The sequence below is a fragment of the Heterocephalus glaber genome, unplaced genomic scaffold (assembly GCF_053883595.1).
Source record: "Heterocephalus glaber isolate CG9 unplaced genomic scaffold, H.glaber_assembly_v1.0 deba00001561, whole genome shotgun sequence".
In the NCBI taxonomy this organism is placed as follows: Eukaryota; Metazoa; Chordata; class Mammalia; order Rodentia; family Bathyergidae; genus Heterocephalus; species Heterocephalus glaber.
In genome coordinates this window covers 13,382,458-13,395,873 of record NW_028258349.1, presented here as the reverse complement: position 1 = coordinate 13,395,873, position 13,416 = coordinate 13,382,458, and the positions used below count along the sequence as shown (strand labels likewise).

Below are 13,416 nucleotides of genomic sequence, written 5' to 3'. Positions count from 1 at the left end.
CAGTTGCCTGGGTCATCATGGGGGGTGAGGGTGGGGGGTTGAAGAAGGCTCCTTAGGGAACTGGCAGAAGATTGGATACTACAAAAGACCAGCCATACTATGTCCTTTCCTCTTCTGGCACAATTGAAGGTAACTGAATATAAGACAGAAGCAAAAACCCCTAGCTAGCTATGCCCACAGGAGCACAGCTAAAGTCTAGCATGGCTCTGCCTGCAGAGGAAATGAGAAGCAGGCTTGGCAGTCCATCTGGACCCCAGCCCTTTTGCTCACTGGTAAACAAGAGAACAAATCATAGGAGGGGAACCAGCTCAAGCAACAATAGACACATCCAATTAATCTAACAAAGGAAGTAAAAGACCTGTATAAAAAAAACTACAGTATTCTGAAAAAGGAGTTTGAAGAGGACATCAGAAAACCGAAAGATATCCCCTGTTCCTGGATAAGCAGAACCAATATAGTCCAAATGGCCATACTTCCAAAACGGATACACAGATGTAACACAATACCAATCAAAATATCAATAGCATTCCTTACAGTAATAGAGGAAAGAACCCTAAAATTCATATGGAAACAGAAGAGACCCAGACTAGCAAAACCAATCCTCACTAACAAGAGCAAAGCAGGAAGCATCACAATTCTGGACTTCAAATTATACTACAAAACTACAGTGCTAAAAAACAAAAAACAGGGCCGGGGATTTAGCTCAGTGGTGTTGCTACCTGCCTCAGAAGCACAAGGTCCTTAGTTCAATACCCGGTACCAAAAAACAAAATAAAAAAAAGCATGGTACTGGCATAAAAACAGTCATGTGGATCAATGGAACAGAACAGAGGATGCAGAAACCCCCCAGCACATCCAGCTAGCTGATCTTTGACAAAGGGTCCAAAAACATACACTTTAATAAATGGTACTGAGAAAAGTAGATATCCACATGCAGAAGACTGAGCCTAAACCTATCATGTAAACTAAAATAAAAAATGGAAAAAAGATCTAAATGTTAAAACAATCTGCTGGAAGGTACAATAGGTAAAACTCTTGAAGACATAAGCATAGGCAAGGACTTTCTGAACATAACTCCAACTGCACAAAATATAGCATCAAGAAACAACAAATGAGATAATATCAAATTGAAAATCTTCTGCACAGCAAAGGAAACAACCAACAGAGTGAACAAACAACCTACAAAATAGTAAAGAAATGATGGCAGTTATTCCTCAGAGAGAGGACTAATATCTAGAATATATAAATAACTCAAAAAAAGGAGACCCCCTCCCCCAATAAAAGACCCAACAAAAACTGAGTAACTGAAATGAATATACATTTTTCAGAAGAAGTACAAATGGCCAATAATCACATTAAAAAGATGTTCACCATCTCGGGCGATTTCTGGCCATTAGAGAAATGCTTATCAAAACAACACTGAGATTCTCACTTGCCCCCAAAAGAATGGCTATCGTAAAGAATTCAAATAAAAAATGCTGGAGAGGCTGCCAGGCAATAAGAAAACCTACATTCTAAGTAGGAATGTAAACTAGTATAACCACTACAACATCAGTATGGAAATTCTTCAGAAAACTAAAACTAAAAATTTCACTTGACCTAGCTATTCCCCTTCTAGGTATCATCCCCAAAGAATTAAAGGCACCACATTACAGTGATACATGTATATGCATGTTTATAGCAACACAATTTATAATAGCTAAATCTTGGAAGTGGACTGTATGTCCATCAACAGACGAATAGAAAAAGAAAATGTGGTATTTATATACAATGGTGTAGTACTCTGCCATAAAAAGGATACATTGGAGTCTTTAAGAAAATTGATGCACCTTGAGACCATCAGTGAAATAAATCAGACACAAAAGCTTAAATATCACATGGTTTCTCTTATATGAGGAATTTAAAATATAAACAAAGACAAAATAAAAGACAGATAATAGGAAATAGGAAGATAGATCTTTTCCAAAAGTGAAGTAGACCAAGAGGTAGAGGAAGGGGAAAGGAAGAGGATGAACAAATAATTAAGATGTGTTATGTACATGTACCAACTCTCCATGAGGAATGTAATAACTATGGACTGCAAGCATATAACAATAAAAATAAAATAAAATAGTGGACACTGGCACAAAAAATAAACACGTCTAATCTCTTAGACTTAACCACAGAAGACTGCAGCTCAGCCCCCCCCTCCCCCCAGCACAACTGCTACAAGTTAAATTTTCTCCATTTATGAATATAGGGGAAAAAATCACACTGGTCAAACTTTGACTGCTGTATAAACAGTACTGAGAGGATTCTTGTGATTTTGTTTGTGTGTGGTCTCTTTCTCTTGTTTCTTTTCTTTTTCTCTTTTCCTCTGGTATGCATGGGAAGTCCATATATATGTGAAATGCATAATAAGAATTAGAGATTTAGATAATATCTTTCATGGTCATGTTGAGTTAACCCTCACCAAAAAATTGTGTATAGAGGATCCAAATACAAGCTTTTTATCATCATATTAATTGGTTCTAACCTTCTTTCTGCTTCCCCAAACTCCAATTATACTTCTTTCCCTCTTCTTCCTTTTTTTTCCCCTCTTTTTCCTTTATCCCACCCCTCAGACAACCTTTCAAACCCTCTCTCTTCCTGTCCTCCATTCCAGATGCCTATCTTTTCTTTCACTTACTGTTATCTTTTTTCTTTCCTGATTTCTGAACTGTTTTCTCCCTTCTTCCTTTTTCTTCCCCATTTTCTACATCCCCCAATTGTCGTTAGTACTATATCAGTCTTTCTGAGTTACTGAAAAAAGGGTGACATTATTAAATGAAGTTTTAAATTACATGATTCTGTAGATGCTGATACAAATAGTAGTTGTTCTTTCTTTGAAACATAGTGAATGGGACTGATCCTGTTATGCTGAGTCAGTAGAAGACATATATAAACACAAAATTATATCAAAAGCCCAGGTCACATCACAGGAAAACATACACTAACTAAAGAGATCTCCACAGTAACAACACAGATTTTCTACCTAACTGATCTTCAACCCTTAGCACAAAAACAACAAAAACATGAGAAGACAAGGTAATGAAATGCTTCCAAAAACCTTTAATTCCCCAAGAGTTGATTTCATAGGCAATGAAGTAGTAGAAGTTTCAGCCAAAAAACAAAAAAAACCCTAAATGATTAAAATGTTTGAAGTATTCAAAGAAGAAAAAAATCAAATCTGTATGATATTCAGTGAGCTTAAAGGGGATGTAAATAAATAAAGGACTTACTTTGTAAAATGTCCAACAAACTTAGTGAAGACACCAAAAACTGGTGGATTAATTCAGTACCAGATATGAATGACCATTTTAATAAAGAATTAGAAATTATGAAAAAAATTAAGCAGAAATCCAGGATTTAAAAATTCAGCTGAAAGTATGAACAGAATAAACGATCAATGTTAGGAGAAAGCATCAGAACTAGAAGATAAAGGTTCATGTAGTAGATTGTGTACTCAATACCCTAAGAACAACAAGACATCATGGAAGCTGCTAGATCACACACAAGCACACACACACATACCCCTCTCAGAATTACAATAGTTAAGGAAAGGTAGATGACACAAAAAATATTTTTAAAATGTATTCACTGAAATCATAGCTGAAAATTTGGCAAATCTTTGGAAAGTATTCAACTTCCAGGTGAACAAAGCATATAGAACCCCAAATACCCATGACCAGAAAAGAACTTTTTCATGACTTATCATAGTCAAAATTTAGTATAAAAGTAGAATACTAAAAGCTATTGTAGAAAAACATCAATTAAATTATAAAGGCAAGCCTATTATAAGAACAGCAGATTTCTCAACATAAACATTAAAGGTCAAGAGAACTTGGAGCAAAGATTTTCAATCCCTAAAGTAAAACAACTTTCAACCCAACTTAATATATGCTGCAAAAGTATCTTTCAAAATTGATAGCAATATAAAGACATTCCATGACAAAGAGAACATAAAGAAATTCATGATCACCAAACAGACATTTCAGAAAATACTCAGTGGAATCCTAGACAGAGAGAATGAGCCCAGGATTACCAATGATCCCAAAGGAAAAAAATGCATCTAACTGAGAGAGTAGTTATACAGCAGGGAAAAATAAAGTCATCAGCAATAAAAAAAAATGCAATGAGAGGATTCAGTAAATAGCTTCCAATAATAACTCTCAATGTAAACAGTTTTAAATGCCCTATCAAAAGGAATAAACTAGCAGATTGGATCAAAAAACAAAAGCAAACTATACCTTGGTGTTATGGTTTATGTTTAGCATCAGGTGGGCATAGGTGGGACTTCTCAGAGGTAGCTGGATCTGGAGTGTGTGATGCTGGGAGCAAGGGTATGTGATAACTACATTAGTCCACTGATTGGTTTGGCATAGTGCTGGGTAGGATTAAGAGTTTCCCACCCTGGATGTGAGTGCTACCTGCCCTAAGGGGTGGCAGCTTGGATAAAATATAAGGTACAGAAAGAGGGCTAGTGTCATCACTTATGGCTTGTTGCTTGCTGCTTGCTACTTTGCTGCTGACTGTCTTCTGCCTGCCCTACTTTGCCATGGACTGTTTCTCCTCTGTGATACCCCCATGCCATGCCACTCTGAGTTGGAGCTAGCCAAGTATGTACTGAAACCTCCACAAACTGTGAGGCCAATAAACCTTTCCTCCTTTAACCTTGGGTTTGGGTATTTTGTCTCAGGAAGGAGAAAAGTAACTAAGAGACTTGCCCACAAGAGATCCACCTAATCTTCAAAGAAACACATAGACTGAATGTGAAATGACAGAAAAGGATACTCTATGCAGTGGGAGCCTGAATGAAGGCAGAAGTAGTTATTTTATTTTTAAACAAAGTGATCCTCAAGCCAAAATGATCAGAAGAGATATAGAAGGTTACTATACACTCAGAAAGGGAACAATTCAACAGAATGAGACAAGAATTATAGATATATATTCACTGAGTGCCAATACACAAATTCTATAAAAAAATATTTGGACATAAAAAGTCAGATAGACATCAATACAATCATAGTAAAGGACTTAAACTATCCCAGTCTCACAATAGGTCAGTCAGACAAAAAAAAAAAAGGATATCAGTATTGAACCACACCATCAAACAGTTCGACTTAACAGGTGTCTATAGTATTTAACCCAACAGGAGAATATACATTTTTCTTAGCAGTACACAGAACTTGCTCCAAAATAGGCCATATCTTAGGTGATAAAGCATGCATAAATAAATGCAGAAGAATTAGAATAATCTTTTGCATACTATCAGATCATGGTGGAATGAAAACTAGAAATCAACAACAAAAGACACCACCAAAACTATGCAAACACATGGAGATTAAATCATAGGTTTTTTTGGTACCAGGGATCAAACTCAGGACCTTGTGCTTGCAAGGCAGGCATGGTGCCACTGAGCTAAATCCGCGGCCCTCATACACTCTTGAATAAGCAATATGTCACAGAAAAAAAGCAAAGAAGATATTAAAAATTTCTAGACAATGGCAATGACAATGGCAGTACAACATACCAAAACCTATGGAACACCAAAAAAAGCAGTCTGAAGAGGGAAGTTTATAGTTGTGAATACCCACATTGGAAAAGTAGAGCAATCCCAAGTAAATAAACTTATGTTGCATCTTAAGGTCATAAAAAAAAAAGTGCAATCCACATTTCAAAAGTTGTAGAAGAAAAGAAAGTATAAAGATCAAGGTAGAGATAATGACATTGAGATTAAAAAAATACAGTGGATCAATAAGTCAAAGAGTTGGTTCTTTGAGAGGATAAACAAGATTGATAAACCCCTTAGCCAAACTTACCAATAGAAGAAAAGGCTCATTGCTGCAATTAAAAATTTAAAAGGTGAAATTATGGTGAAGAACACTGGCATCTAAAGGATAAGAAATTATTTCAAAAACTCATATTTCAATGAATTGGAGAATTTAGAAAAAAAAATGAATAAATTTCTCTCTCCATATATATATACGTATATATATGTAATATGTATGTGTGTATATATATAAATATATATATATTTGAACCAAGAAGATATAACAACCTTGACCAATAACAGACAATGAAGTGCAGTCAGTAATGAAAACCCTACCAATAAGAAAAGCCCAGGACCTAATAAGCTGAACTTCTTACTGAATTTTACCAGCACTTTAGGGAAGAATTAGTACTAGTACTCCTCAAACTTCCATGAAATTGAAAGCAAAAATATACTGCTGAACTCATTCCTCAAAACTAATATTACCCTGATAATACAACCAAAGACTCCACACAAAAAAGAAAACAACAGGCCAATTTTCTTAATAATCATACATGCAAAAATCTCAATAAGATAGTTGCAAAGAAAATGCAACAAATCATTAAAAAGATCATATGTCAGGATGAAGTTGGTTTCATCCCAGAGATGCAAGGATGGTTCAACATATACAAATCAATAAATGTAAACCACATAAACAGAAGCAAGGATAAAAATCACATGATCACCTCAATAGATACAGAAAAAGCCTTTGATAAATGTAACACCCATTCATGAGTTTAAAAACTAATGAAAATAGGTATACAGAAGCTTTATCTCAAACTTAAAAAGCCATTTATGACAAACCCACTGCCAACATTGCATTAAATGGGGAAAAACTAAAAGTATTTCCTCCAAAACCAGAAACAAAATGAGGTATCCATTCTCACCACTCCTGTTCAATATAGATATCTGAAACTTCAGCCAGAACAATTAGGAAGAGAAAAAATTATTTGAACAAAAAGAGAAGTCAAACTACCGTTACTTGCAGATGACAGGATCCTTTACTTTAGAAGATCCAAAACTGGGCTGGGGATTTAGCTCAGTGGTACCTCACCTGCCTGGCAAGAGCAAGGTTCCAAGTTCCATTCCTGGTACCCCCAAAAAGAAAATCCAGATGACTCTAAAAACTAACAAATTCAGGAAATTGATAGGACAAAAAATTAATAGTATTCCTGTATATCAACAGTGAACCCAGAGGGAAAAAAATCAGGAAAATAATCCCATTCCCAAGTGTTTCAAAAAATTAAATACCTAAGAATTAACCTAACAAAAGAAATGAAAGAGGGCCAGGGATGTACTTCAGTGGCATCATGCCTGCCTGGCAAGTGCAAGGTCATGAGTTCAATCCCCGGTACCAAAAAAAAAAAAGAAATGAAATACCTCTATAATGAAAACTACAGTGCTCTGAAAATAGATATAAGAGGACATTAGAAATTGGAAAGATATCCCCTGTTCTTGAATAGGCAGAACCAATATTGTAAAAATGGCTACATTACCAAAAATGACATATAGATATCATGTGATCCCAGTCAAAATACCAACAACATTTTTCACATAACTACAAAATACAATTATAAAACTTATATGGAACCAGAAGAGATCCAGAATAATCAAAGCAGTCCTGCACAACAAGAGTAAGACAGGAGGCATTACATTCTTGAATTTCAAATTATACTACAAAGCTGCAGTAATAAAGACAACATTGTAATGGCATAAAAAGACATGTTGACCCATGGAAAAGACTTGAGGATGCTGAAACAACTCCAAGCAACCTTAAGACATCTGATTTTTGACAAAGGGCCCAATAACATACGCTGGAGAAAAGATAGCTTCTTTAACAAATGGTGCTGGGAAAACTGTTTATCCAAATGCAGAAGAATGAATCTAAATCCATATATCTCCGCTGTACTAAAATCTAATAAAAATGGATCAAAGACATAAATATAAATACAGAAACACTGAATCTGCTGGAAGAAAATGTTAGTAAAACTTGCAGACATAGGCATAGTCAAGGGCTTCCTGAATAGAATCCTACCTGCACAAAATATGATACCAAGAATTAAGTTTAAAAGCTTCTGCACAGCAAAGTAAACAACCAACAGAGACAAAAAAATTTCCAGTTACTCCTCAGATTATCTAGAATATATAAGAAAGAACTCAGCACAATTAGACCCCCAAAATAAAAAACTCAAATAAAAAAATGGGCAATTGAAAAGAATAGACATTTCTCAAAAGTACAAATGTTTGGGGCTGGGGATTTAGCTCAGTGGTTCTGCCGCCTGTCTTGCACGCGCAAGGACCCGAGTTTGATCCCCAGTACCAAAAAAAAAGTTAAACAAAAGTACAAATGGCCAATAAGTACATGAAAAACGGTTCAGCATCTTTGATCACTAGAGAAATGCAAGTCAAAACAACACTGAGATTCCATTTTATTCCAATAAGAATAGTAATCAGGAAGGACTCAAAAATAAAAATAGATGCTGGTAAGGCTGTGGGGATGCATGAACTCTTCTACATTATTGATGGGAATGTATACTAGACTAGTACAATGACTCTAGAAATCAGTGTGCAGATTCCTCAAAAAACTAAAACTAGAAATCCCATTTGGCCAAGCTATACTGCTTCTGAGTATCTTCCCAAAATATCTGAAGTCATCATATTATAATGACATATACATACTCATGTTTATAGCAGCACAATTCACAACAGCTAATTTATGGAAGCACCCTTTTTTACCCATCAACAGACTAATGGACAAATAAAATGTGCTCAGCCACAAAGAATGATAACTTTGAGTAATTTGTAGGAAAATGGATGGATCTTGAGACCATGGTGCTAGCTAAAATAAATCAGACACATAATGGTAAATATCACATGATTTCGCTGAGAAACCCAAAATATAAATAACTTAAAGAACAAAATAAAAGAGAGATAATAGGAAACAGGGATGTATACTCTGTAAAGATGGGGAGAAAGAATAGGGAAATGCAGGTTGGTGGAGGCATAAAAATTCCCCAAGATGAATGTAATTATGTATCACGAACATTAATGAAATTATCAGTTAATGTAAGTAGATAAAAATGCTGGAGTTAACTATAACGTGGAACCACGGGTCACCTGTCACTAGTTTATACAGTCAGTTTTTGGTAGTTATTTTGATGGACCACAGCAAATGATATATTTTATCATTATTTCTTTATGATATCCAAATACTGTCTTGGCTTTCATGATAAAACCACTTTTGCCTCCTTAGCTTCCATCTTTATTGCTAACATTTTTTTTAGAGTTTTGTGCATTTTATTTAACAAATTTGGGCCACAAAAACTTAAATCTCTTCCATACACTGTAGTCATGTATCTCAGCCTGAAGTAAATGTTTGCTGGGAAGCTTGTTTTCATAATTTCCTTTTTTTTTTAAATTGATACCAGGGATCGAACTGGGGACCTTGCGCTTGTGAGGCAGGCTACGGCTCATAATTTTTTTCTCAATTATCTTCTCCTTCTAACATTAGGATTATACCTAAAGAGATCATCAGCAAGAGACTCTTCTTTTGCATGTTGCTTTTGTACCTCTGTTTCCTGTCTCAACCAGTCTTCAAATTCTGCTTTCCTTTGAGCCTGATGAGCTATTAGATCTGATCCTCCAATGATGTGCAGAAGTTTACCTGCTCCAGGAAATGTGACCCTTTTTTGAATTTCTTGAAAATCTTTAGTTGATGACCATGATCATTATTTACCCCACACAGATTTCTGTAAATGGAGTTATTAACCACCAGTGAACTAAATTCAATCATTAACAACTTTTTTTTGAAGGATCTCACTGCTGTCCTGAAGTTCATCATTAGATATTTCTTTAGTTGATCACAGTGATTCTTTCTTGAGCTCACATTTCTTCCCAACTTCACTTTCTTGAGGTATTTTGTCGCTTTCTGGTATTACTTTATCATCAAAATTGTTATTTGTTTCTATATCCAATCTTGGCTTTTTTCTAATGTTGACATCTTCTTGTTTTTCAGCTTTCACTTCAATTTCTAACTCTGGTCTTGTGTTCTTGAATAACTGCTCCAATAGTTCATGTTCTACGGCCAAATCAATTTCTTTTCTTTTTTTTGATCTTAGACTTTCTGTAGAAACAGATTTACTGTCAGAGTTTTTCAGACTGGGTTTTAAATCTTTTTCATCTGTAAATAAGTTTTCTGATTTTGTGTCCATAGGTTCATTCTGAGAGATTTTGCTGTTTTTCCATAGTGAGGTTATAGCAAGTTGTGTTTGTTCTAAAAGAGAACAAGACATTTCTATTCTTGCTGATTTGGATGAAGACATTTCTTGGTTTTCTTCAACCCTTTCCCTTTTTTTGGGAGATGGCTGAAAGTAGTTTCTAATGGCATTTGTCTGTTGATGCTGAGAAGCACAATCTCTATTTTTATTTACCCTTGGGAATTTAGTTGGTGAAAGCTGATAGTTTTGGATATTTGCCCTAACCAGAGTATTTGATACTATGTTATTATTGGAGCTTGTTTTGGGGTCTTCTTTTATAATGGGTACTTCTTGTGAAGATGATCCACATTTTTGTTCCGTTTTGGAGATTTTTGTTTCTTTTGGCTTTTCACTCAAATACATACATGTATGTGCCTGGTCCGATTCTGTGTCAGCTACATATGTTGCAATGTTCTCAGGAGCACTTGACATGAGTTTTTCACTGACTGACCAATCTTGTGGAAGGCTTTGTCTTTAATCCTGTGCTGGGCTGGCCCTGAGGATCACAATAATCTCTGTAGTCATGAAAATAGCTGCCAATCCAATTTCTGCTTCAGGAATAGGTCTACGACCCTGCCTTTGGAGTATATCCATAATTGAGTGAATCCATTTTTTCTGGGAGTTGGGAATTAAGATCTGTATATTTGTTATTCCTATGTCAACAACACAAGTTCTAGGAGCTGAAAAAAAACTATCTTCTTCATTTTCTTCGGTTATCAACCTAGCTTCTCCACCACCAAAAACAACTGCTAAACTTAATTTCTTATGCTGTTTGGCATTTAAAAATACAAATGTTTTCCCTTTGAAGATTTGTTTTCTTTCCTGTCGTCTTGACAGATCAATATTTTTACTTCCAATGGCTGGTTCATCAACAGGTAGGTAAAAACTTTCAATTTGTGGAGGCTGTTTCTTGGACTGAACTGCTTTAACAAATTCAGTAAAATATTCTGGCTTTACAATCGGATGTTCACAAATGAGTGCACATATTGTATAAAAAGAGACGAGTTACTTCCCAATGTCATTCTTAAATTAGCTTTGGACATAAACAAATTTGAGGAAGATGCAAAATTTTAATGGTAACTTTAACTGATACCATAACAAGGTGAGTACATTCCTCTGTCCAGTTGTTTACTGTAAGTCCTCAAAGTTATAATATAGCTTGATTTAAAGCAGTTTTCCCAGAGACATCTAAACAAGAGGAGCATGCAACCAAAGGCTCATATTCTATTCTGAATTTACTTTCAAACACTCCAAAGGTAAGTCTATCCCCTGTCTTCAAAGTTCGAGAAAGGCCATTCTGCATTGTTTCCTCATTAACAAAGGTACCATACTTAGAATTATCTTTTATTGGTAGAGTAGGAATTTCACCTGTTTGCTGCTTTTCCTCTTTAAATCATGAATGTGACATTGTAAATACTAGTCCAACAAGAATAAGTTTTGGTTAGAGTTTCTGTCTTACAGTAAAGTTTACTCTGTGTAGAAATTTCAATAATGTTTTTCTATGCCAAGTTAGTTACAGAAAAGTTAGCAGTTAACACAGCATGATTTCGACTGATGGACTGATCACTGTCAATTAAAATGGCACAGTTTTTCCTTCCAACAACATACTCAACACCAGACAAAAGTCTATATGGTCTCGAGCCGAGTGCGCGACAGGTAGCAGCTTCTACATGGGTCCAGCTTTTCAAGACCTGTGCAGCTGTGCAGCATGTATCCCATGTGCTGCCACAGCTTCTGCAATTCATGTGGGTATGGAAGTGCGCGCTCCCCGCTATTGCTAACATTTTATCCTCCTCTTATTTATCCATAGTTTTTAATCTGTACCTTGTTCTAATTTTATAAAATAATTTTTTCTCTCCATTAAGATATATATACATAAAAAGATATATATATACATATGTATATATATGTAATATTTATTTTTCATGTGGAAAATGTTAAGCCTTTTTTTTACATTATTTTAAAATATAAAAAATACATTAAAATTATGAAATTATATACCCAGTAGTGAGTCAACAGATGACAATATTTTCACATACTTTCTGTAGATCACTGATTTTTTTTTAGATGGGGTCTTATTATGTTGACCTGGCTAATACAGAACCCCATGGCTTAAGTGATCCTTTTGCCTCAGTCTCCAAAGAGCTGGGCATATAGGTACATGCCATTGCACCCAGTATTTTAATTTATTCATTAATTTAGTGCTGGGGATAAAACAAGGGGCATGTGCATGTTAAACACTCTACTACTCAGCTCTATGCTTACTGTCAAAAAGGTGTCCCTTTTAAGGCACCTTTTTATCCTTACTATAAGTCATCATCATTTCTTACATGAATTCTTTTCCAAAGACCTTAAGTCTTCTTTCAAACTCCACTGTGCATATTTAGTATATTCTGTCTATGTTTATAAGCAGTGCTGATTTTTTACATGACAGTTTACTATTATTTAACTGTAAAATCCTTCATCTCACTTGCATACATGAGAAAATATCTCCTCCCTATTTCTCCAGTCTTAAGTACCTGCTTTGTTTCCCACACTGTGGCTAGGACATTGATTGTACAAGATAAGCCTGAAATATGTTTTTATGCCACAACATAAGAAAATAGTAAAACATGTTAGGGACCTATCAGGATGCAATATCCAGCTAGAAGGGGTTCCCACGGCCCAAATCTTGGATAAGACAAGTATCAAAATGAAAACAAATAGACAACTCACTGAGTAAATAAGAACCCATACTGTTAATGAGATATTAAATAAAATTCATGGGTGAGAAAAGAAAGTGCTTTCTTACAGTAGAATGCTAACTAATAAGTGTAACAAGAAAAATAGCTAGAAAATCACATCACACCATCACAGTCATAGGTTCAGGTAAAAATAATCAGTAGATGCTAAAACTAGCGGGTAAAAGTTTGCTGAGGAACAGGACATTTATATGGTGTCAATGTATCTTCCCACAAAAGTTAATATGATAATTGTACAGTGGCTAAGCCCAGACACTAGCACCTTATTCAAGAGAACAAAGTTGGCAAAGCCGTGGTGACCACCGCCATCACTCCAGGCCTAAAGATTTGGCCATTCCAGACCAACTTGGGGTCCTAGCGCCAAACTCCCCTCACCCTTCCGGCTGGTGCAGCCCCACATCTCTCACACTCCCCGTTGGAGCAGGTTCCCCATATCCCTCACGCCTGCGTACTGTGGACTGAAACCACAGGCGCCTCTGAGGGGCGGTGCTTGTGGAGGGGAGGCCGAGCCACCAACCTAATGAGAAAACCGGAATGTACGACTTTCTATTTTGGGACTGGCGCTCCCACGAGGGTGCAGACTGGTTAT

General features: G+C 35.8%; 1 protein-coding gene and 1 pseudogene across 1 annotated transcript in view; both read right to left on the bottom strand.

The window, feature by feature from the left end:
• LOC147824023 (uncharacterized) overlaps positions 1-13,416 on the bottom strand; it is an 89,427-nt gene that overhangs the window by 46,859 nt on the left and 29,152 nt on the right. The window lies entirely within an intron of this gene.
• LOC101697550 (nibrin-like) lies at positions 1,147-11,758 on the bottom strand (annotated as a pseudogene).